Raw genomic sequence first — 26,002 nt, 5'->3', positions numbered from 1 at the left:
ATCATTAGATAGATAAATGGGTGGGTAGATATATGTTAAATCATTAGATAGATAGGTGGGTGGTAGAAGTGCAATAGCTGTAAAAATATATTTGGGTGATCCCTCACTCCTTGTGTAATAGTGCAGCTCGGCCAGCAGGGAGTTATCCTTTGGGACCCACATTTTTTTAACTGAGCGCACTAACCGTAGATAGATAGATAGATAGATAGATAGATAGATAGATAGATGGATGTGTAGGCACATGGATAGTAAATCATTGGATAGACAGATAAATTGGGTGGATAGGTAGATAGATGGTAAATTATTATTTAAATAGACAAATCATAGCTAGAATAGTTCATAAAGTAGAGGCATGGATAAAGAGGTGAGGGATCCCTCTCATTTTTCTAAAGCCCCATAATCGCTACTCAAAAAGAAAAGTTATCGCTCAGAATGGCATTTTTGAGCGATCTCTTTTCTTTAAAACAAATCTGTAGTATGTATACTCAATATAGTTAATGATGTCTGCTCCCGCGCATCCTTAACGACCACCCTCCTGCCCCTTCACCTGAACATACAGGTCATCTTTGGCCATATAGCCTATGACCCGCATGTTCAGCAGGTCACTGGGACATCATTGAATGATATCGGTAACAGATTTCTTTCAGTGTGTATAGTGGAACCACATATATAGTTGACTATATAGATGGTGCCCCTAGACTCCCAGTGTGTACAGGGCTTTAGGGTCAATGTATACTGAGAACATATTATCATGCCTATTTCCATTTTTTAGGTGAGAATTCTCCATAAAACATGTGATGAGGTCATAACAGCTGACTACTGCAAAGTGACCTGGACTGCAGAATCCTCCTCAAGTCAAAAAAACAAAGATTAAGCACAGCAACAGGAGACCGAAGTCAGGTAATTAATGAAAATTAATTACTGATAATATGTTTTTGGTATACATTTGGTCTTCACAAATAGGACTTCTAGCTATGAACTCTTCTATTATTGTACTTTGTGATTACTTAGTGTACAGTTAAATAGATAGAGATAGGTAGAGATAAATAGAAAGAGTAAAAGATAAACTGATACCTTCCTCCACTGTCCGCTAAGGCAGCTTAACGGACATGGGGGTGGGAGGGAAGTCAGTAACCCACTTTTTTTCAGTCAGCAACTTTCTTCCCTTTGTAATGTTGCAGCTTGACCAGTAGGGAGGGTGGGATCCTTAACTGGGTAGGTAGGTAGATGGTAAATCATGAAATAGAAAATGGCTAGGTGGTTGAAGTGCAATATCTGTAAAAGATATGTGGGTGATCCCTCACTCCTTGTGTAAAAGTACAGCTCGGCCAGCAGGGAATTGTTATCCTTTGAGACCCCTTTTTTTTTACTGAGCATATTAACTGTAGATAGATAGATAGATAGATATATGGATAGATAGATAGATGTTTAGGTAAATAAATGGGTGGGATGTTGGGTGGGTAGGTGTATAGATAGTGAATCATTAGATAGACAGATAAATGGGTGGGTAGAAAAAATGTAAATTATTAGATAGATAGGTGGGTGGGTGAAGCTCAATACCTGTAAAAAAATATGTGGGTGATCCCTCACTTCTTTTGTTATAGTGCAGCTCAGCCAGCAGGGAGTTGTTATCCTTTGGGCCCCTCATATTTTTTCACTGAGCGCATTAACTGTAGATAGATAAATAGACATATGGAAAGATAGATGGTTAGGTAGATAAATGGGTGGGATGTTGGGTGGGTAGGTGTATAGCTAGTGAATCATTAGATAGACAGATAAATGGGCGGGTGGGTGGATAAATGATAAATCATTAGATAGATAGTTGGGTGGGTGAATCTCAATACCTGTAAAAAAATATGTGGGTGATCCCTCACTCCTTGTGTTATAGTGCAGCTCAGCCAGCAGGGAGTTGTTATCCTTTGGGCCCCACATATTTTTTCACTGAGCGCACTAACTGTAGATAGATAGGTAGGTAGATAAATGGGAGGGTGGTTGGGTAGGTTGTATAGATAGTGAATCATTAGACAGACAGACAGATAAATGGGTGGGTGAGTAGATAAATGGTAAATCATTAGATAGATAGGTGAGTGGGTGAAGCGCAATACCTGTAAAAAAATATGTGGGTGATCCCTCACTCCTTGTGTTATAGTGCAGCTCAGCCAGCAGGGAGTTGTTATCCTTTGGGCCCCACATATTTTTTCACTGAGCATATTATCTGTAGATAGATACAGATGTGTCTACATACATCTTGGCTTTTTTTCTCAATTTGTCACAACATGTAAAACACGGCTTAGCTGTTTTTCCAAATGTAGCAACTAGATAGAGTCTAAAAAATTTCTGATGCAGTAGAACTTGTATAAACTAATAGTTTAGTGAAGCAAATTTTTAGAAAAATCACAAAGGGTGACTTTTGCAGAGTCCAAGGTGTGCCATATTGTGCCATACATGGTGCAATAAAACCAAGATGTACGTGGACATATCTGTAGATGGGTAGGTAGACAAATGGGTGGGTTGTTGGGTGGGTAGGTGTATAGATAGTGAATCATTAGATAGACAGATAAATGGGTGGGTGGGTAGATAAAAGGTAAATTATTAGATAGATAGGTGGGTGGGTGAAGCTCAATACCTGTAAAAAAATATGTGGGTGATCCCTCACTTCTTGTGTTATAGTGCAGCTCAGCCAGCAGGGAGTTGTTATCCTTTGGGCCCCTCATATTTTTTCACTGAGCGCATTAACTGTAGATAGATAAATAGATATATGGATAGATAGATGGTTAGGTAGATAAATGGGTGGGATGTTGGGTGGGTAGGTGTATAGCTAGTGAATCATTAGATAGACAGATAAATGGGCGGGTGGGTGGATAAATGGTAAATCATTAGATAGATAGTTGGGTGGGTGAATCTCAATACCTGTAAAAAAAATATGTGGGTGATCCCTCACTCCTTGTGTTATAGTGCAGCTCAGCCAGCAGGGAGTTGTTATCCTTTGGGCCCCACATATTTTTTCACTGAGCATATTATCTGTAAATAGATAGATGGGTAGGTAGACAAATGGGTGGGTTGTTGGGTGGGTAGGTGTATAGATAGTGAATCATTAGATAGACAGATAAATGGGCGGGTGGGTGAATAAATGGTAAATCATTAGATAGATAGTTGGGTGGGGGGATCTCAATACCTGTAAAAAAATATGTGGGGGATCCCTCACTCCTTGTGTTATAGTGCAGCTCAGCCAGCAGGTTGTTATCGTTTGGGCCCCACATATTTTTTCACTGAGCACATTATCTGTAGATAGATAGATGGGTAGGTAGACAAATGGGTGGGTTGTTGGGTGGGTTGGTGCATAGATAGTGAATCATTAGATAGACAGATAAATGGGCGGGTGGGTGGATAAATGGTAAATCATTAGATAGATAGTTGGGTGTGGGAATCTCAATACCTGTAAAAAAATATGTGGGTGATCCCTCACTCCTTGTGTTATAGTGCAGCTCAGCCAGCAGGGAGTTGTTATCCTTTGGGCCCCACATATTTTTTTCACTGAGCGCACTAACGGTAGATAGATAGGTAGGTAGATAAATGGGAGGGTGGTTGGGTAGGTCGGATAGATAGTGAATCATTAGATAGACAGATAAATGGGTGGGTGAGTAGATAAATGGTAAATTATTAGATAGATAGGTGAGTGGGTGAAGCGCAATATCTGTAAAAAAATATGTGGGTGATCCCTCACTCCTTGTGTTATAGTGCAGCTTAGCCAGCAGGGAGTTGTTATCCTTTGGGCCCCACATATTTTTTCACTGAGCACATTATCTGTAGATAGATAGATGGGTAGGTAGACAAATGGGTGGGTAGGTGTATAGATAGTGAATCATTAGATAGACAGATAACTGGGCGGTTGGGTGGATAAATGTTAAATCATTAGAATGATTGATAGTTTGGTGGGTGGATTTCAATAACTATAAAAGAATATGTGGGTGATACCTCACTCCTTGTGTAATAGTGCAGCTCGGCCAGCAGGGAGTTGTTATCCTTTGGCACCCACATATTTTTTCACTGAGCAAACTAAATGTGGATAAACAGATAGATAGGTAGGTAGATAAATGGGAGGGTGGTTGGGTAGGTGGATAGATAGTAAATCATTAGATAGATAAATGGGTGGGTAGATATATGTTAAATCATTAGATAGATAGGTGGGTGGTAGAAGTGCAATAGCTGTAAAAATATATTTGGGTGATCCCTCACTCCTTGTGTAATAGTGCAGCTCGGCCAGCAGGGAGTTATCCTTTGGGACCCACATTTTTTTAACTGAGCGCACTAACCGTAGATAGATAGATAGATAGATAGATAGATAGATAGATAGATGGATGTGTAGGCACATGGATAGTAAATCATTGGATAGACAGATAAATTGGGTGGATAGGTAGATAGATGGTAAATTATTATTTAAATAGACAAATCATAGCTAGAATAGTTCATAAAGTAGAGGCATGGATAAAGAGGTGAGGGATCCCTCTCATTTTTCTAAAGCCCCATAATCGCTACTCAAAAAGAAAAGTTATCGCTCAGAATGGCATTTTTGAGCGATCTCTTTTCTTTAAAACAAATCTGTAGTATGTATACTCAATATAGTTAATGATGTCTGCTCCCGCGCATCCTTAACGACCACCCTCCTGCCCCTTCACCTGAACATACAGGTCATCTTTGGCCATATAGCCTATGACCCGCATGTTCAGCAGGTCACTGGGACATCATTGAATGATATCGGTAACAGATTTCTTTCAGTGTGTATAGTGGAACCACATATATAGTTGACTATATAGATGGTGCCCCTAGACTCCCAGTGTGTACAGGGCTTTAGGGTCAATGTATACTGAGAACATATTATCATGCCTATTTCCATTTTTTAGGTGAGAATTCTCCATAAAACATATGATGAGGTCAAAACAGCTGACTGCTGCGAAGTGACCTGGACTGCAGAATCCTCCTCAAGTCAAAAAACAAACATTAAGCACAGCAACAGGAGACCGAAGTCAGGTAATTAATGAAAATTAATTACTGATAATATGTTTTTGGTATACATTTGGTCTTCACAAATAGGAATTCTAGCTATGAACTCTTCTATTATTGTACTTTGTGATTATTTAGTGTACAGTTAAATAGATAGAGATAGGTAGAGATAAATAGAAAGAGTAAAAGATAAACTGATACCTTCCTCCACTGTCCGCTAAGGCAGCTTAACGGACATGGGGGTGGGAGGGAAGTCAGTAACCCACTTTTTTTCAGTCAGCAACTTTCTTCCCTTTGTAATGTTGCAGCTTGACCAGCAGGGAGGGTGGGATCCTTAACTGGGTAGGTAGGTAGGTGGTAAATCATGAAATAGAAAATGGCTAGGTGGTTGAAGTGCAATATCTGTAAAAGATATGTGGGTGATCCCTCACTCCTTGTGTAAAAGTACAGCTCGGCCAGCAGGGAATTGTTATCCTTTGGGACCCCTTTTTTTTTACTGAGCATATTTACTGTAGATAGATAGATAGATAGATAGATAGATAGATAGATAGATAGATAGATAGATAGATAGATAGATAGATATATGGATAGATAGATAGATGTTTAGGTAAATAAATGGGTGGGATGTTGGGTGGGTAGGTGTATAGATAGTGAATCATTAGATAGACAGATAAATGGGTGGGTAGATAAAAGGTAAATTATTAGATAGATAGGTGGGTGGGTGAAGCTCAATACCTGTAAAAAAATATGTGGGTGATCCCTCACTTCTTTTGTTATAGTGCAGCTCAGCCAGCAGGGAGTTGTTATCCTTTGGGCCCCTCATATTTTTTCACTGAGCGCATTAACTGTAGATAGATAAATAGATATATGGAAAGATAAATGGTTAGGTAGATAAATGGGTGGGATGTTGGGTGGGTAGGTGTATAGCTAGTGAATCATTAGATAGACAGATAAATGGGCGGGTGGGTGGATAAATGGTAAATCATTAGATAGATAGATAGTTGGGTGGGTGAATCTCAATACCTGTAAAAAAAATATGCGGGTGATCCCTCACTCCTTGTGTTATAGTGCAGCTCAGCCAGCAGGGAGTTGTTATCCTTTGGGCCCCAGATATTTTTTCACTGAGCACATTATCTGTAGATAGATAGATGGGTAGCTAGACAAATGGGTGGGATGTTGTTTGGGTAGGTGTATAGGTAGTGAATCATTAGATAGACAGATAAATGGGCGGGCGGGTGGATAAATGGTAAATCATTAAATAGATAGTTGGGTGGGGGAATCTCAATACCTGTAAAAAAATATGTGGGTGATCCCTCACTCCTTGTGTTATAGTGCAGCTCAGCCAGCAGGGAGTTGTTATCCTTTGGGCCCCATATATTTTTTCACTGAGCGCACTAACTGTAGATAGATAGATAGGTAGGTAGATAAATGGGAGGGTGGTTGGGTAGGTCGGATAGATAGTGAATCATTAGATAGACAGATAAATGGGTATGTGAGAAGATAAATGGTAAATCATTAGATAGATAGGTGAGTGGGTGAAGCGCAAAACCTGTAAAAAAATATGTGGGTGATCCCTCACTCCTTGTGTTATAGTGCAGCTCAGCCAGCAGGGAGTTGTTATCCTTTGGGCCCCACATATTTTTTCACTGAGCGCATTAACTGTAGATAGATAGATAGATAGATAGATAGATAGATGTTTAGGTAAATAAATGGGTGGGATGTTGGGTGGGTAGGTGTATAGATAGTAAATCATTAGATAGACAGATAAATGGGCGGGTGGTTGGATAAATGGTAAATCATTAGATAGATAGTTGGGTGGGGGAATCTCAATACCTGTAAAAAAATATGTGGGTGATCCCTCACTCCTTGTGTTATAGTGCAGCTCAGCCAGCAGGGAGTTGTTATCCTTTGGGCCCCACATATTTTTTCACTGAGCACATTATCTGTAGATAGATAGATGGGTAGGTAGACAAATGGGTGGGTAGGTGTATAGATAGTGAATCATTATATAGGCAGATAACTGGGCGGTTGGGTGGATAAATGTTAAATCATTAGATTGATTGATAGTTTGGTGGGTTGATTTCAATAACTGTAAAAGAATATGTGGGTGATCCCTCACTTCTTGTGTAATAGTGCAGCTCGGCCAGCAGGGAGTTGTTATCCTTTGGCACCCACATACCGTATATACTCGAGTATAAGCCGACCCGAATATAAGCCGAGGCACCTAATTTTACCTAAAAAAACTGGGAAAACTTATTGACCCGAATATAAGCCTAGGATGCGAAATGCACAGAGCAGTTACTAATACACTGGCCACAGGGAGATATAATGGTAGCTCAGGTCTCATTCTAGGGGCATAAGATAAAACCCATGACACTGAAGTGTCCCAATCACCAGATCATTGGGGTTCCACAGGCAGGAGTCTGTGGTACATAGTCAACTATGACCTCTAAGAGGGAAGGGGAGGAAGTTCTGGGGCAGAGGAGGGAAGGAGATAGGCCCCAACAGGGACACTAGTACTCACAGTGACCTGGTTGCTCACTCCGGATCCTACAGCTTCATAGTGCTGGTGGCTGCTGCCCTGTTTCTCCACAAGTCTTGGCTGTCCCCTCCTCAGGGTGGCCCTGTCGGCATTGCAGGGTGGCCCGGCCCCCAGAGCACCAGTACTAGTGTGGTACTAGATAGGGAGGCAAAGCTGCTTCTTATGCAGATATCGGCAGTGTAGGTGAGCTTCCATTAGCGGTGCTGGGGCTGCAGGATTGACGGATGTGGCACTGTGTACGCACAGTCAGTCAGCGTTTATCAGCCGCGCAGCTCCGGCACCACTAATTCAGGCTCACCTACACTGTCAGAATCTGCAGAAGCAGCTTCTTCCTCCTCCCTACGTGTAAGCAGGTGGCTGTGACTTTATTTCCTGCCCCGCTCCCCGCACTCCTTCCTGGCGCACGCACCGAGCTGTGAGAGGGCAGGAGAGACTAATTACACTTGCAGGCTCTAACCCCGGCACGGCAGCACTGATTTCAAATAAACTACCGTATACACCCGAGTATAAGCCGAGGAGGTGCTTTTTCAGCATAAAAAATGTGCTGAAAAAGTCGGCTTATACTCGAGTATATACGGTATATTTTCACTGAGCAAACTAAATGTGGATAGACAGATAGATAGGTAGGTAGATAAATGGGAGGGTGGTTTGGTAGGTGGATAGATAGTGAATTATTAGATAGACAGATAAATGGGTGGGTAGATATATGTTAAATCATTAGATAGATAGGTGGGTGGTAGAAGTGCAATAGCTGTAAAAAGATATTTGGGTGATCCCTCACTCCTTGTGTAATAGTGCAGCTCGGCCAGCAGGGAGTTATCCTTTGGGACCCACATATTTTTTAACTGAGCGCACTAACCGTAGATAGATAGATAGATAGATAGATAGATAGATAGATAGATAGATAGATAGATAGATGGATGTGTAGGCACATGGATAGTAAATCATTGGATAGACAGATAAATTGGGTGGATAGGTAGATAGATGGTAAATTATTAATTAAATAGACAAATCATAGCTAGAATAGTTCATAAAGTAGAGGCATGGATAAAGAGGTGAGGGATCCCTCTCATTTTTCTAAAGCCCCATAATCGCTACTCAAAAAGAAAAGTTATCACTCAGAATGGCATTTTTGAGCGATCTCTTTTCTTTAACACAAATCTGTAGTATGTATACTCAATATAGTTAATGATGTGTGCTCCCGCGCATCCTTAACGACCACCCTCCTGCCCCTTCACCTGAACATACAGGTCATCTTTGGCCATATAGCCTATGACCCGCATGTTCAGCAGGTCACTGGGACATCATTGAATGATATCGGTAACAGATTTCTTTCAGTGTGAATAGTGGAACCACAGATATAGTTGACTATATAGATGGTGCCTCTAGACTCCCAGTGTGTACAGGGCTTTAGGTTCAATGTATACTGAGAACATATTATCATGCCTATTTCCATTTTTTAGGTGAGAATTCTCCATAAAACATATGATGAGGTCATAACAGCTGACTACTGCGAAGTGACCTGGACTGCAGAATCCTCCTCAAGTCAAAAAACAAAGATTAAGCACAGCAACAGGAGACCGAAGTCAGGTAATTAATGAAAATTAATTACTGATAATATGTTTTTGGTATACATTTGGTCTTCACAAATAGGACTTCTAGCTATGAACTCTTCTATTATTGTACTTTGTGATTACTTAGTGTACAGTTAAATAGATAGAGATAGGTAGAGATAAATAGAAAGAGTAAAAGATAAACTGATACCTTCCTCCACTGTCCGCTAAGGCAGCTAAACGGACATGGGGGTGGGAGGGAAGTCAGTAACCCACTTTTTTTCAGTCAGCAACTTTCTTCCCTTGGTAATGTTGCAGCTTGACCAGCAGGGAGGGTGGGATCCTTAACTGGGTAGGTAGGTAGATGGTAAATCATGAAATAGAAAATAGCTAGGTGGTTGAAGTGCAATATCTGTAAAAGATATGTGGGTGATCCCTCACTCCTTGTGTAAAAGTACAGCTCGGCCAGCAGGGAATTGTTATCCTTTGGGACCCTTTTTTTTTTTCTGAGCACATTAACTGTAGATAGATAGATAGATAGATAGATAGCTATATGGATAGATAGATAGATAGATAGATAGATAGATAGATAGATAGATAGATAGATAGATAGGTAAATAAATGGGTGGTATGTTGGGTGGGTAGGTGTATAGATAGTGAATCATAAGATAGACAGATAAATGGGTGGGTGGGTAGATAAAAGGTAAATTATTAGATAGATAGGTGGGTGGGTGAAGCTCAATATCTGTAAAAAAATATGTGGGTGATCCCTCACTTCTTGTGTTTTAGTGCAGCTCAGCCAGCAGGGAGTTGTTATCCTTTGGGCCCCTCATATTTTTTCACTGAGCGCATTAACTGTAGATAGATATATAGATATATGGATAGATAGATAGATGGTTAGGTAGATAAATGGGTGGGTAGGTGTATAGCTAGTGAACCATTAGATAGACAGATAAATGGGCGGGTGGGTGGATAAATGGTAAATCATTAGATAGATAGTTGGGTGGGTGAATCTCAATACTTGTAAAAAAATATGTGGGTGATTCCTCACTCCTTGTGTTACAGTACAGCTCAGCCAGCAGGTAGTTGTTATCCTTTGGGCCCCACATATTTTTTCACTGAGCACACTAACTGTAGATAGATAGGTAGGTAGATAAATGGGAGGGTGGTTGGGTAGGTTGGATAGATAGTGAATCATTAGATAGACAGACAGATAAATTGGTGGGTGAGTAGATAAATGGTAAATCATTAGATAGATAGGTGAGTGGGTGAAGCGCAATACCTGTAAAAAAATATGTGGGGGATCCCTCACTCCTTGTGTTATAGTGCAGCTCAGCCAGCAGGGAGTTGTTATCCTTTGGGCCCCTCATATTTTTTCACTGAGCGCATTATCTGTAGATAGATAGATGGATGGTTAGGTAGATAAATGGGTGGGATGTTAGGTGGGTAGGTGTATAGCTAGTGAATCATTAGATAGACAGAAAAATGGGCGGGTGGGTGGATAAATGGTAAATCATTAGATAGATAGATAGTTGGGTGGGTGAATCTCAATACCTGTAAAAAAATATGTAGGTGATCCCTCACTCCTTTTCTTATACTGCAGCTCAGCCAGCAGGGAGTTGTTATCCTTTGGGCCCCACATATTGTTTCACTGAGCACATTATCTGTAGATAGATATATGGGTAGGTAGACAAATGGGTGGGTTGTTGGGTGGGTAGGTGTATAGAGAGTGAATCATTAGATAGACAGATAAATGGGCGTTTGGGTGGATAAATGTTAAATCATTAGATTTATTGATCGTTGGGTGGGTGGATTTCAATAACTGTAAAAAAAATATGTGGGTGATCCCTCACTCCTTGTGATATAGTGCAGCTCAGCCAGCAGGGAGTTGTTATCCTTTGGGCCCCACATATTTTTTCACTGAGCGCATTAACTGTAGATAGATAGATGGTTAGGTAGATAAATGGTTGGGATGTTGGATGGGTAGGTGTATAGATAGTGAATCATTAGATAGACAGATAAATGGGCGGATGGGTGTATAAATGGTAAATCATTAGATAGATAAATAGTTGGGTGGGTGAATCTCAATACCTGTAAAAAAAATATGTGGGTGATCCCTCACTCCTTGTGTTATAGTGCAGCTCAGCCAGCAGGGAGTTGTTATCCTTTGGGCCCCACATATTTTTTTCACTGAGCACATTATCTGTAGATAGATAGATGGGCAGGTAGACAAATGGGTGGGTTGTTGGGTGGGTAGGTGTATAGATAGTGAATCATTAGATAGACAGATAAATGTTAAATCATTAGATTGATTGATAGTTGGGGGGGTGGATTTCAATAACTGTAAAAAAATATGTGGGTGATCCCTCACTCCTTGTGTTATAGTAAAGCTCAGCCAGCAGGGAGTTGTTATCCTTTGGGCCCCACATATTTTTTCACTGAGCACATTATCTGTAGGTAGATAGATGTGTAGGTAGACAAATAGGTGGGTTGTTGGGTGGGTAGGTGTATAGAGAGTGAATCATTAGATAGACAGATAAACGGGCGGTTGGGTGGATAAAAGTTAAATCATTAGATTGATTGATAGTTGGGTGGGTGGATTTCAATAACTGTAAAAAAATATGTGGGTGATCCCTCACTCCTTTAGTAATAGTGCAGCTCGGCCAGCAGGGAGTTGTTATCCTTTGGGCCCCACATATTTTTTCACTGAGCGCATTAACTGTAGATAGATAGATAGACAGATAGATAGATACATAGATAGACAGATAAATGGGCGGGCGGGTGGGTGGATAAATGGTAAATCATTAGATTTATAGTTGGGTGAGTGAATCTCAATACCTGTAAAAAAAAAAATGTGGGTGATCACTCACTCCTTGTGTTATAATGCAGCTCAGCCAGCAGGGAGTTGTTATCCTTTGTGCCCCACATATTTTTTCACTGAGCACATTACCTGTAGATAGATAGATGGGTAGGTAGACAAATGGGTGGGTTGTTGGGTGGGTAGGTGTATAGATAGTAAATCATTAGATAGACAGATAAATGTTAAATCATTGGATTTATTGATAGTTGGGGAGGGGGATTTCAATAACAGTAAAAAAATATGTGGGTGATCCCTCACTCCTTGTGTAATTGTGCAGCTCAGCCAGCAGGGAGTTGTTATCCTTTGGGCCCCACATATTTTTTCACTGAGCGCATTAACTGTAGATAGATAGATAGAATGATAGATAGATAGATATATGGATAGATAGATAGATGGTTAGGTAGATAAATGGGTGGGATGTTTGGTGGGTAGATGTATAGATAGTGAATCATTAGATAGACAGATAAATGGTCGGGTGGGTAGATAAATGGTAAATCATTAGATAGATAGATAGTTGGATGGGTGAATCTCAATACCTGTAATAAAATATGTGGGTGATCCCTCACTCCTTTAGTAATAGTGCAGCTCGGCCAGCAGGGAGTTGTTATCCTTTGGTCCCCACATATTTTTTCACTGAGCGCATTAACTGTAGATAGATAGTGTGAGGGTACGAGTTCCTCAATCACTCAGACACCGAGCAGATGAAACCAGAAGAATGGTTTATTTTCCACAGCACGCACAAATAGACAATAAACAGTGGCAAAGGTAAATTGCAGAGTAGAAAGATATTCAGGTAGCAGGCCCAAACAGACAGTCCTTGTATAGTCACAGTCCCAGATCAGTTCCACAGGGCAAACTATCACTTGTCCACACAGCTGTGATAGCAGAAAACTGTATAAGTCCACAAAACACTGGCAACTCCACAGAAGCGAGGATGAGGCGTTCCACAAGACACAGGTAGAGCATACCTCTGAACCTTAAGACTGCGACTAACCTCCTTCCTCCTCTCTTCTCCTTCAGCTCTCATTCACATCTCTCCCCTCTCTTCCTGCAAACACCAACTTACATCCCAAAGGCACCCCTCTCCCCCTCCCTCAGGAATTCTTAACCCTTCCTATGCTGGGTGCAGTTGTATGAATATAACAGGGTCTCCTATTACCTGTCCAGGGGCTGATTAACTCACTCCCTTCATCTGGCTTTGAAGCTTGTGTATGTGAGGGATTTCACACCTTCATGTAAACAGATCTCTTCTCTGGAGACTGACCCTGGTGTTATCCATCCTTAGCCTCTTGTTATTTGGGGGGGAAGTGTATGTCTCTGCCACTATCTGTCTCTGTTACTAAACAGCCTATAAAGAGGTCCTTTGATCCCTGAACCAAAAACTATACACAAACTGAACAGATTCTAATCTAAGCATTTGGTCGCTTCTAGCCGGACCATTTGTCTCCACATACACAGTTACAATATTTAAGTAATACGCAATTGGGGCTTACATGACTAAAGTCCTGGGAAATACAGACATACATAGGGAACAATAGGGCTAAAATGTACATTAATTACTGTGGAGTAGAGGATGTCACAATTCACTTATCGCCAATGCAATTCCTTCACATTTCCTCCCCCACATTTTAGTCCATGTTCCTGGTGTCCTGGGTAATGGCAAGGGCTGGTCTCCTGGTGTTAGGTGGCACTGGGTCTGGTTCCTGCTGACGGGATAGGCCATCCGCGTTTCCATGATCTTTACCCTTTTTGTGAGAAATAGAGAAGTTGTACAGTTGTAGGGCTAAGCTCCACCTCAGTAACCGTCCATTGTCTCCAGCTGTACGTTGTAGAAAACTAAGGGGGTTATGATCTGTTACCACTGAAAACTCACGCCCATACACATAGGGCTGCAACTTCTTTAGTGCCCAGACGATGGCTAGGCACTCCTTTTCAATGGTGGCGTAGGCTATCTCGCGGGCAACTAGTTTTCGGGAAATAAAGGCAACTGGGTGCTCACACCCATCCTCCCCTATTTGACTTAGCACAGCTCCTATTCCACAAGCTGAAGCATCTGTTTGCACAATGAACCGCCGGCGGAAGTCAGGGGCGGCTAACACTGGGGACCGGGACAAGATGTCCTTAAGCTGGGAGAAAGCCTGCTCGCAGTCAGGGGTCCAGTCAATGTTTCGGGTGTACTTTTTGGTCGTTAGGTCAGTCAGTGGTTTGGCAATGGTGCTGTACTGAGGAACAAATTTACGATAGTACCCCGCTGTGCCCAGGAAGGCACGTACCTGTTTTTGGTTAGTGGGGTGAGGCCACTTCAGAATGGCCTCAATTTTTGCTGGTTCTGGACGAATACGGCCTCCCCCAACCCTGTGGCCAAGGTACAGCACCTCTGCCATCCCCATCTGACACTTATCCGGTCTGATTGTCAACCCTGCCTGGCTAATCTCTGCTAAAACCTGGGCTACATGCTGCAGATGATCCTCCCAGGTCTCACTAAAAATTGCTATATCATCCAGGTAGGCCTGGGCAAACTCCTGACACCCTGTCAGTATGCGATCTACTGTACGCTGGAAGGTGGCAGGGGCATTCTTCATCCCGAAGGGCATGTCAGTAAATTCAAAAAGCCCAAATGGGGTATTGAACGCTGACCTCTCCTGTGCCTCTCTGGTAAGGGGTATCTGCCAGTACCCCTTGCTAAGGTCCAGGGTGGACACATAGCGAGCCATCCCCAACCTGTCTAACAGCTCATCTACCCGGGGCATGGGGTATGCGTCTGTCACTGTCACCTCATTCAGCTTCCTATAGTCCACGCAGAAGCGTGTACTCCCATCCTTCTTGGGCACTAAGACCACGCTGGAGGCCCAGGGACTATTTGATGGCACAATGACCCCAAGCGCCAGCATTTCGTCTACCTCTTTTTTCATCATATTGAGCACCTCGGGATTCAGCCGATATGCTGGTTGCCTAATGGGCCGAGTTGCTCCGGTGTCGACATGATGGGCTGCTACATGAGTGCGTCCTGGCCTGCTAGTGAACTGAGGCCCCACTAGCTCCAAAACCTCCCTCATTTGTCGGGTCTGGGTTTCAGTTAACTGTGTGCCTATGGGCACGGCCTCCACCCCCACATCCTTCTTGGTTGCTGCCAGAATGTCAGGGATGGGGTCAGTCTCTGGGTCATCCATTGGTGGGCAGCAGATTGCCACAGCCCCTATTTCCCTGGTGACATATTTTTTTAATCTATTTATGTGGTAGGTGCCCACCCGCTTCCCGGTTTGATCTAGGGCAATGATATAATCTACCTGCCCCTGTCGGTCCACTACAGTATATGGCCCTGCCCAGGTCGCCTGTAACTTGTGCTTTCGTACAGGTACCAGTACCATCACTTTCTGACCCACTTCCAACTCCCGTTCACGTGCATGCTGGTTGTAATACTTGCACTGCCTTCCCTGTGCCTCCAGCATATGGTCATGCGCAAGCTGCATTAGCCTTTGCAGTCTCTCCCTCATTTGGGCCACATATTCTAAGACCGGAACCTCCGGTTCCTGGAATGATCCTTCCCAGCTTTCCCTGACTAAGTCGAGAGGACCCCGGACCCTTCTGGCATATAGTAACTCAAAAGGGGAGAACCCGGTAGAATCTTGCCTTACTTCGCGGTATGCGAATAGAAGCTGTTGCAAGGATTTCTCCCAGTCTCCCCCCTCTGATTCAGCATATGCCCGTAGCAACTGCTTAAGGGTCGCATTAAATCGCTCACACAATCCGTTTGTTTGGGGGTGATAGGCAGTAGTGCGAAAGGGATGGACCCCAAATTTGGCCCATATGGTCTGCAGTAAGTCCCCTTGAAATTGCGCACCTTGGTCGGTGACCACTTCTTCGGGAAATCCCACACGACTAAAGATATCCATGAGAGCCTGGGCAATATGCTCAGCATCTATGGATGCCAGCGCCACCGCCTCTGGGTACCTAGTCGCATAGTCAACCACAGTCAGTATGTATTTCTTTCCTGTTCTGCTCGGTTTCTTAAAAGGCCCAACAATGTCCATGGCCACTCTCCTGAATGGCTCACTGATCACAGGCATGGGTTGTAGGGGGACACGACGTGGGGGTCCCCCGAGGCGTTGACAGACCCCACATGACTCTCTATACTGTCTTACCTCCTGGTTTATTCCTGGCCAGAAGAAGTGCCGCAGCAGTCGGGCCCGGGTTTTACGAATCCCTAAATGGCCTGCTGAGGGGATGTCATGGGCAAGTGCTAGCAATCGCGCACGGTACTGCTGGGGAACAATTAACTGTTTCCTAGGGACTTCGGGCTCTAATGGGTCTGCTTTTGCTGGCACCCTGTACAGTCTCCCCTCCTCCCACTGAATGCGATCCTCCTGAGTTCCCCAATCACTCCGTCCTGCTGCCCTGCGGAGGCTAGCTAGGGACGGATCTGTTTGTTGGGCTTCCCTAAATTCCACTCTATCTACCTCCCCCAGATTCACGTCACAGTCAAGCAAGTCTGGTACCATGTTACTCACCGGCGGTGGCTCAGGGGCTGTAGCAGTAATTCCTGGTGCTGGCGGGAGAGGGCCCTCAGGTGCTATCTCTCCAGCCTGTGACTGGCTCCGGGTGATAGCTCCCACGAAACAACTGGCCAATCCACCACCCAAATCATTTCCTAGAATAACATGGGTGGGGAGCCCTTCCAGAAGTCCCACGTTCACTTCCCCAGAGTCCTGACCCCAATCCAAGTGTACCCGGGCCATGGGGATGACAGTGATCTGCCCCCCTGCCATGGAGATCTTAATTTTCCGTTGCTTCAGTAGTTGGCAGGGGGGGATTAATTCTGGGCGGATAAGGGTGATGGAGGCACCCGAATCTCTTAACCCCTGCAGTTCCTTCCCATTAACTTTTACAGGCTGTAGATGTGGCTTCATGTTATCCGGGGTGGCTTTTCCAATAGCTGCTACCACCTCCACCTGGTATACTACTTCCTCCGCCTCTGGCGCATCAGGACAGTACTCCCCTCCCCCTCCCCCAAATGATGGTTCCTGGCACACAGCTACTCGAGGCAAGGCATGTCGGGCACCTGGAAATGGTCCTCTTCCCCGGGGGCAATCTCGGCGGACATGACCCACCTTGTCACAGTTGTAGCAGCGACGGGCTCCTGGTAGCTCGGGTCCCCAAGGCCGGGGGTTGGGGGGCTGTGGAGCTGGGCGTTGGGGGGCCGCCGGTAGATCCCGATCTGGCTGGGCCCGTCGGAGATTAGTCTTTTCCTCGATGTTGGCCCCTCTCCACCGAGGCCTGTTAGCTGTGAACTCGTCCGCTAGTTGTGCCGCTTTCTCGGGGGTGGTAGGGGTCCGATCTGCTACCCATTCTCTGATCTCAAGAGGCATCTTGTTCAGCAGCTGCTCCAAGATAAAAGCATTTTTAATATCTTTTACAGTAAGGGCCTGCTTCACGGACAGCCACTTATCACAGTTCCTCCGCAACAGGTTATTAAACTCTGTAAATGAAGAATCGCCTTTTCGGGTTATGGTGCGAAACTTCACACGGTATGATTCAGCAGTCACCGCATATCTAGCAAGCAGGACACTTCGTACCTCCTCATATACCAGCACCTGCTCTGGGCTCAGGGCATGGAATGCTTCCAGAGCCCTTCCTCTCAGACTGGGGAACAGAAATCGAGGCCACTCTGCTGCCTCAATTCCATGCAAAGTCATAACAGATTCAAACATCTGCAAATGGGTATCAATATCCGAACCGGCATCATCAAAAGGTGGGATGTCATTATATCTCAGCCTGGCCACCTGGCTTACTGATGCTGCCGTAGTGGGTATAGAGGACTGCAACCCCAATGCAGCTCCCAAAACTGAGGCTCCTTGTCCCAGAGCTGCCAGCAAGTCCTGCAACTGATCTGCATTTCCAACAGGCAGCGCAGCCCCTGAAGCATTTGTCCTGTTGGCCCCCTGCACCTCGTTCCGCTCTAGGACGGGGTCCTCATCGTCCTCCTGTCCAGGGTGTTCTTGGTCCCATTGTGCCAGCTTTGCCATTAATGCTGCTCTGGTGTCCAATGCCTCAAACTCAATCTGCCTCGTACGGCACAGATCCTGCAGTTGATCCTTTTTGCTGTATCGGTAGCATAGTGGTGCTGGATCCATTCCCTGAGGTGTTTATGACTCGTTGCTCGAAGGTTGGTGTCTGAGTGGTCCCGCTGCTGCCGCCAAATGTGAGGGTACGAGTTCCTCAATCACTCAGACACCGAGCAGATGAAACCAGAAGAATGGTTTATTTTCCACAGCACGCACAAATAGACAATAAACAGTGGCAAAGGTAAATTGCAGAGTAGAAAGATATTCAGGTAGCAGGCCCAAACAGACAGTCCTTGTATAGTCACAGTCCCAGATCAGTTCCACAGGGCAAACTATCACTTGTCCACACAGCTGTGATAGCAGAAAACTGTATAAGTCCACAAAACACTGGCAACTCCACAGAAGCGAGGATGAGGCGTTCCACAAGACACAGGTAGAGCATACCTCTGAACCTTAAGACTGCGACTAACCTCCTTCCTCCTCTCTTCTCCTTCAGCTCTCATTCACATCTCTCCCCTCTCTTCCTGCAAACACCAACTTACATCCCAAAGGCACCCCTCTCCCCCTCTCTCAGGAATTCTTAACCCTTCCTATGCTGGGTGCAGTTGTATGAATATAACAGGGTCTCCTATTACCTGTCCAGGGGCTGATTAACTCACTCCCTTCATCTGGCTTTGAAGCTTGTGTATGTGAGGGATTTCACACCTTCATGTAAACAGATCTCTTCTCTGGAGACTGACCCTGGTGTTATCCATCCTTAGCCTCTTGTTATTTGGGGGGGAAGTGTATGTCTCTGCCACTATCTGTCTCTGTTACTAAACAGCCTATAAAGAGGTCCTTTGATCCCTGAACCAAAAACTATACACAAACTGAACAGATTCTAATCTAAGCATTTGGTCGCTTCTAGCCGGACCATTTGTCTCCACATACACAGTTACAATATTTAAGTAATACGCAATTGGGGCTTACATGACTAAAGTCCTGGGAAATACAGACATACATAGGGAACAATAGGGCTAAAATGTACATTAATTACTGTGGAGTAGAGGATGTCACAATTCACTTATCGCCAATGCAATTCCTTCACAGATAGATAGATAGTTAGGTAGATAAATGGGTGGGATGTTGGGTGGGTAGGTGTATAGCTAGTGAATCATTAGATAGACAGATAAATGGGCTGGCGGGTGGGTGGATAAATGGTAAATCATTAGATTTATAGTTGGGTGGGTGAATCTCAATACCTGTAAAAAAAAAAATGTGGGTGATCACTCACTCCTTGTGTTATAGTGCAGCTCAGCCAGCAGGGAGTTGTTATCCTTTGGGCCCCACATATTTTTTCACTGAGCACATTATCTGTAGATAGATAGATGGGTAGGTAGACAAATGGGTGGGTTGTTGGGTGGGTAGGTGTATAGATAGTGAATCATTAGATAGACAGATAAATGTTAAATCATTAGATTGATTGATAGTTGGGGGGGTGGATATCAATAACTGTAAAAAAATATGTGGGTGATCCCTCACTCCTTGTGTTATAGTGCAGCTCGGCCAGCAGGGAGTTGTTATCCTTTGGGCCCCACATATTTTTTCACTGAGCGCATTAACTGTAGATAGATAGATAGAATGATAGATAGATAGATATATCGATAGATAGATAGATAGATAGATAGATAGATGGTTAGGTAGATAAATGGGTGGGATGTTTGGTGGGTAGGTGTATAGATAGTGAATCATTAGATAGACAGATAAATGGTCGGGTGGGTAGATAAATGGTAAATCATTAGATAGATAGATAGTTGGGTGGGTGAATCTCAATACCTGTAAAAAAAATGTGGGTGATCACTCACTCCTTGTGTTATAGTGCAGCTCAGCCAGCAGGGAGTTGTTATCCTTTGGGCCCCACATATTTTTTCACTGAGCACATTATCTGTAGATAGATAGATGGGTAGGTAGACAAATGGGTGGGTTGTTGGGTGGGTAGGTGTATAGATAGTGAATCATTAGATAGACAGATAAATGTTAAATCATTAGATTGATTGATAGTTGGGGGGGTGGATTTCAATAACTGTAAAAAAATATGTGGGTGATCCCTCACTCCTTGTGTAATAGTGCAGCTCGGCCAGCAGGGAGTTGTTATCCTTTGGGCCCCACATATTTTTTCACTGAGCGCATTAACTGTAGATAGATAGATAGAATGATAGATAGATAGATAGATAGATAGATAGATAGATAGATAGATAGATAGATAGATAGATAGATAGATAGATAGAAAGATAGATATATCGATAGATAGATAGATGGTTAGGTAGATAAATGGGTGGGAAGTTTGGTGGGTAGTTGTATAGATAGTGAATCATTAGATAGACAGATAAATGGTCGGGTGGGTAGATAAATGGTAAATCATTAGATAGATAGATAGTTGGGTGGGTGAATCTCAATACCTGTAATAAAATATGTGGGTGATCCCTCACTCCTTGTGTAATAGTGCAGCTTGGCCAGCAGGGAGTTGTTATCCTTTGGCACCCACATATTTTTTTTCATTGAGCGAATTAACTCTAGATAGATAGATAGATATGTAGATGGATAGATAGTTAGATATATGGATAGATAGATGGGTAGGTAGATAAATGGGATGGTGCTTGGGTAGGTGGATAGATAGTGAATCATTAGATAGACAGATAAATGGGTTGGTAGATATATGTTAAATCATTAGATAGATAGGTGGGTGGTAGAAGTGCAATAGCTTTCAAAATATATTTGGGTGATCCCTCAGTCCTTGTGTAATAGTGCAGCTCGGACAGCAGGGAGTTGTTATCCTTTGGGACCCACATATTTTTTAACTGAGCGCACTAACCGTAGATAGATAAATAGATAGATAGATAGATGGATGTGTAGGCACATGGATAGTAAATCATTGGATAGACAGATAGATGGGTGGATAGGTAGATAGATGGTAAATTATTAATTAAATAGACAAATCATAGCTAGAATAGTTCATAAAGTAGAGGCATGGATAAAGAGGTGAGGGATCCCTCTCATTTTTCTAAAGCCCCATAAACGCTACTCAAAAAGAAAAGTTATCGCTCAGAAGGGCATGTTTGAGCGATCTCTTTTCTTTAAAACAAATCTGTAGTATGTATACTCAATATCGTTAATAATGTGTGCTCCCGCGCATCCTTAACGACCACCCTCCTGCTCCTTCACCTGAACATACAGGTCATCTTTGGTCATATAGCCTATGACCCGCATGTTCAGCAGGTCACTGGGACATCATTGAATGATATCGGTAACAGATTTCTTTCAGTGTGAATAGTGGAACCACAGATATAGTTGACTATATAGATGGTGCCCCTAGACTCCCAGTGTGTACAGGGCTTTAGGGTCAATGTATACTGAGAACATATTATCATGCCTATTTCCATTTTTAGGTGAGAATTCTCCATAAAACATATGATAAGGTCATAACAGCTGACTACTGCGAAGTGACCTGGACTGCAGAATCCTCCTCAAGTCAAAAAACAAAGATTAATCACAGCAACAGGAGACCGAAGTCAGGTAATTAATGAAAATTAATTACTGATAATATGTTTTTGGTATACATTTGGTCTTCACAAATAGGACTTCTAGCTATGAACTCTTCTATTATTGTGCTTTGTGATTACTTAGTGTACAGTTAAATAGATAGAGATAGGTATAGATAAATAGAAAGAGTAAAAGATAAACTGATACCTTCCTCCACTGTCCGCTAAGGCAGCTTAACGGACATGGGGGTTGGAGGGAAGTCAGTAACCCACTTTTTTTCAGTCAGCAACTTTCTTCCCTTTGTAATGTTGCAGCTTGACCAGCAGGGAGGGTGGGATCCTTAATTGGGTAGGTAGGTAGATGGTGAATCATGAAAAAGAAAATGGCTAGGTGGTTGAAGCGCAATATCTGTAAAAGATATGTGGGTGATCCCTCACTCCTTGTGTAAAAGTACAGCTCGGCCAGCAGGGAATTGTTATCCTTTGGGACCCCTTTTTTTAACTGAGCACATTAACTGTAGATAGATAGATAGATGATTAGGTAAAAAAAATGGGTGGGTGGGTGGTTAGGTGGATATATAGTGAATAATTAGATAGATATATGGGTGGGTGGGTGGGTAGATAAATGATAAATAATTAGATAGTTTGGTGGGTAGGTGAAGCTCAATACCTGTAAAAAAAAAATATTTGGGTGATCCCTCACTCCTTGTGTTATAGTGCAGCTCAGCCAGCAGGGAGTTGTTATCCTTTGGGCCCCACATATTTTTTCACTGAGCTTATTAACTGTGGATAGATAGATAGATAAATAGATAGATAGATGGTTAGGTAGATAAATGGGTGGGATGTTGGGTGGGTAGGTGTATAGATAGTGAATCATGAGATAGACAGATAAATGGGCAGGTGGGTGGATAAATGGTAAATCATTATATAGATAGATATTTGGGTGGGTGAATCTCAATACCTGTAAAAAAAAATATGTGGGTGATCCCTCACTCCTTGTGTTATAATGCAGCTCAGCCAGCAGGGAGTTGTTATCCTTTGGGCCCCACATATTTTTTCACTGAGCGATCTAAATGTGGATAGATAGACAGATAGATAGATAGATAGATAGATAGATAGATAGATAGGTAGGTAAATAATGGGAGGGTGGTTGGATAGGTCAGATAGATAGTAAATCATTAGATAGATAGATAAATGGGTGGGTAAGTAGATAAATGGTAAATCATTAGATAGATAGGTGAGTTGGTGAAGCGCAATACCTTTAAAAAAATATGTGGCATGTGGGTGATCCCTCACTCCTTGTGTTATAGTGCAGCTCAGCCAGCAGGGAGTTGTTATCCTTTGGGCCCCCCATATTTTTTCACTGAGCACATTATCTGTAGATAGATGGGTAGGTAGACAAATGGGTGTGTTGTTAGGTGGGTAGGTGTATAGATAGTGAATCATTAGATAGACAGATAAATAGGCGGTTGATAAATGTTAAATCATTAGATTGATCGATAGTTGGGTGGGTGGATTTCAATAACTGTAAAAAAATATGTGGGGGATCCATCACTCCTTGTGTAATAGAGCACCTTGGCCAGCAGGGAGTTGTTATCCTTTGGGCCCCACATATTTTTTCACTGAGCGCACTAACGGTAGATAGATAGGTAGGTAGGTAAATGGGAGGGTGGTTGGGTAGGTCGGATAGATAGTGAATCATTAGATAGACAGATAAATGGTTGGGTGAGTAGATAAATGGTAAATCATTAGATAGATAGGTGAGTGGGTGAAGCGCAATACCTGTAAAAAAATATGTGGGGATCCCTCACTCCTTGTGTTATAGTGCAGCTTAGCCAGCAGGGAGTTGTTATCCTTTGGGCCCCACATATTTTTTCACTGAGCACATTATCTGTAGATAGATAGATGCTTAGGTAGACAAATGGGTGGGTTGTTGGGTGGGTAGGTGTATAGATAGTGAATCATTAGATAGACAGATAAATGGGCGGGCGGGTGGGTGGATAAATGGTAAATCATTAGATTTATAGTTGGGTGAATGAATCTCAATACCTGTAAAAAAAAAATGTGGATGATCACTCACTCCTTGTGTTATAGTGCAGCTCAGCCAGCAGGGAGTTGTTATCCTTTGGGCCCCACATATTTTTTCACTGAGCACATTATCTGTAGATATATAGATGGGTAGGTAGACAAATGGGTGGGTTGTTGGGTGGGTAGGTGTATAGATAGTGAATCATTAGATAGACAGATAAATGTTAAATCATTAGATTGATTGATAGTTGGGTGGGTGGATTTTAATAACTGTAAAAAAATATGTGGGTGATCCCTCACTCCTTGTGTAATAGTGCAGCTCAGCCAGCAGGGAGTTGTTATCCTTTGGGCCCCACATATTTTTTCACTGAGCGCATTAACTGTAGATAGATAGATATATGGATAGATAGATAGATAGATGGTTAGGTAGATAAATGGGTGGGATGTTGGGTGGGTAGGTGTATAGATAGTGAATCATTAGATAGACAGATAAATGGGCGGGTGGGTGGATAAATGGTAAATCTTTAGATAGATAGATAGTTTGGTGGGTGAATCTCAATACCTGTAATAAAATATGTGGGTGATCCCTCACTCCTTGTGTAATAGTGCAGCTCGGCCAGCAGGGAGTTGTTATCCTTTGGCACCCATATATTTTTTCAATGAGCGAATTAACTCTAGACAGACAGATAGATAGACAGTAGATATATGGATGGATAGATAGATAGATAGATGGGTAGGTAGATAAATGGGAGGGTGGTTGGGTAGGTGGTTAGATAGTGAATCATTAGCTAGACAGATAACTGGGTGGGTAGATATATGTTAAATCATTAGATAGATAGGTGGGTGGTAGAATTGCAATAGCTGTAAAAATATATTTGGGTGATCCCTCACTCTTTGTGTAATAGTGCAGCTCGGCCAGCAGGGAGTTGTTATCCTTTGGGACCCACATATTTTTTAACTGAGCGCACTAACCGTAGATAAATAGATAGATAGATAGATAGATAGATAGATAGATAGATAGATGGATGTGTAGGCACATGGATAGTAAATCATTGGATAGACAGATAAATTGGTTGGATAGGTAGATAGATGGTAAATTATTAATTAAATAGACAAATCATAGCTAGAATAGTTCATAAAGTTTAGGCATGGATAAAGAGGTGAGGGATCCCTCTCATTTTTCTAAAGCCCCGTAAACGCTACTCAAAAAACAAAGTTATCGCTCAGAAGGGCATTTTTGAGCGATCTCTTTTCTTTAAATCAAATCTGTAGTATGTATACTCAATATCGTTAATGATGTGTGCTCCCGCGCATCTTTAATGACCACCCTCCTGCCCCTTTACCTGAACATACAGGTCATCTTTGGCCATATAGCCTATGACCCGCATGTTCAGCAGGTCACTGGGACATAATTGAATGATATTGGTAACTGATTTCTTTCAGTGTGAATAGTGGAACCACAGATATAGTTGACTATATAGATGGTGCCCCTAGACTCCCAGTGTGTACAGGGCTTTAGGGTCAATGTATACTGAGAACATATTATCATGCCTATTTCCATTTTTTAGGTGAGAATTCTCCATAAAACATATGATGAGGTCATAACAGCCGACTACTGCGAAGTGACCTGGACTGCAGAATCCTCCTCAAGTCAAAAAACAAAGATTAAGCACAGCAACAGGAGACCGAAGTCAGGTAATTAATGAAAATTAATTACTGATAATATGTTTTTGGTATACATTTTGGTCTTCACAAATAGGACTTCTAGCTATGAACTCTTCTATTATTGTACTTTGTGATTACTTAGTGTACAGTTAAATAGATAGAGATAGGTAGAGATAAATAGAAAGAGTATAAAATAAACTGATACCTTCCTCCACTGTCCGCTAAGGCAGCTTAACGGACATGGGGGTGGGAGGGAAGTCAGTAACCCACTTTTTTTTTAGTCAGCGACTTACCTCCCTTTGTAATAGTGCAGCTTGACCAGCAGGGAGGGTGGGATCCTTAATTGGGTAGGTAGGTAAATGGTGAATCATTAAATAGAAAATGGCTAGGTGGTTGAAGCGCAATATCTGGAAAAGATATGTGGGTGATCCCTCACTCCTTGTGTAAAAGTACAGCTCGGCCAGCAGGGAAATGTTTATCCTTTGGGACCCATTTTTTTTTTTTACTGAGCACATTAACTGTAGATAGATAGATAGATAGATAGATAGATAGATAGATAGGTAGGTAGGTAGATAAATAGGTAGGTAGGTAGATGGTTAGGTAGATAGATAGATAGATGGTTAGGTAGATAGATAGTTAGGTAGATAAATGTGTGGGTGGCTGAGTGGGTAGGTGGATAGATAGTGAATAATTAGATAGACAGATAAATGGGCGGGTGGGTAGATAAATGGTAAATCATTAGATAGGTGGGTGGGTTTTACAATACCTGTCAA

General features: G+C 42.7%; 1 long non-coding RNA gene across 1 annotated transcript; it reads left to right on the top strand.

Annotated features, from left to right (window-relative positions):
- Positions 1-749: 749 nt before the first annotated feature.
- Positions 750-25,585, top strand: LOC146079672 (uncharacterized). Its single transcript, XR_014474689.1, has 3 exons — positions 750-900; positions 21,444-21,570; positions 25,133-25,585. It is a non-coding gene; the product is annotated as an uncharacterized LOC146079672 (long non-coding RNA).
- Positions 25,586-26,002: the final 417 nt, after the last annotated feature.

This window comes from Crinia signifera, chromosome 5 (genome assembly GCF_055691185.1).
Source record: "Crinia signifera chromosome 5, ASM5569118v1, whole genome shotgun sequence".
NCBI lineage: Eukaryota > Metazoa > Chordata > Amphibia > Anura > Myobatrachidae > Crinia > Crinia signifera.
This window is presented reverse-complemented; position numbering and strand designations above follow the sequence as displayed.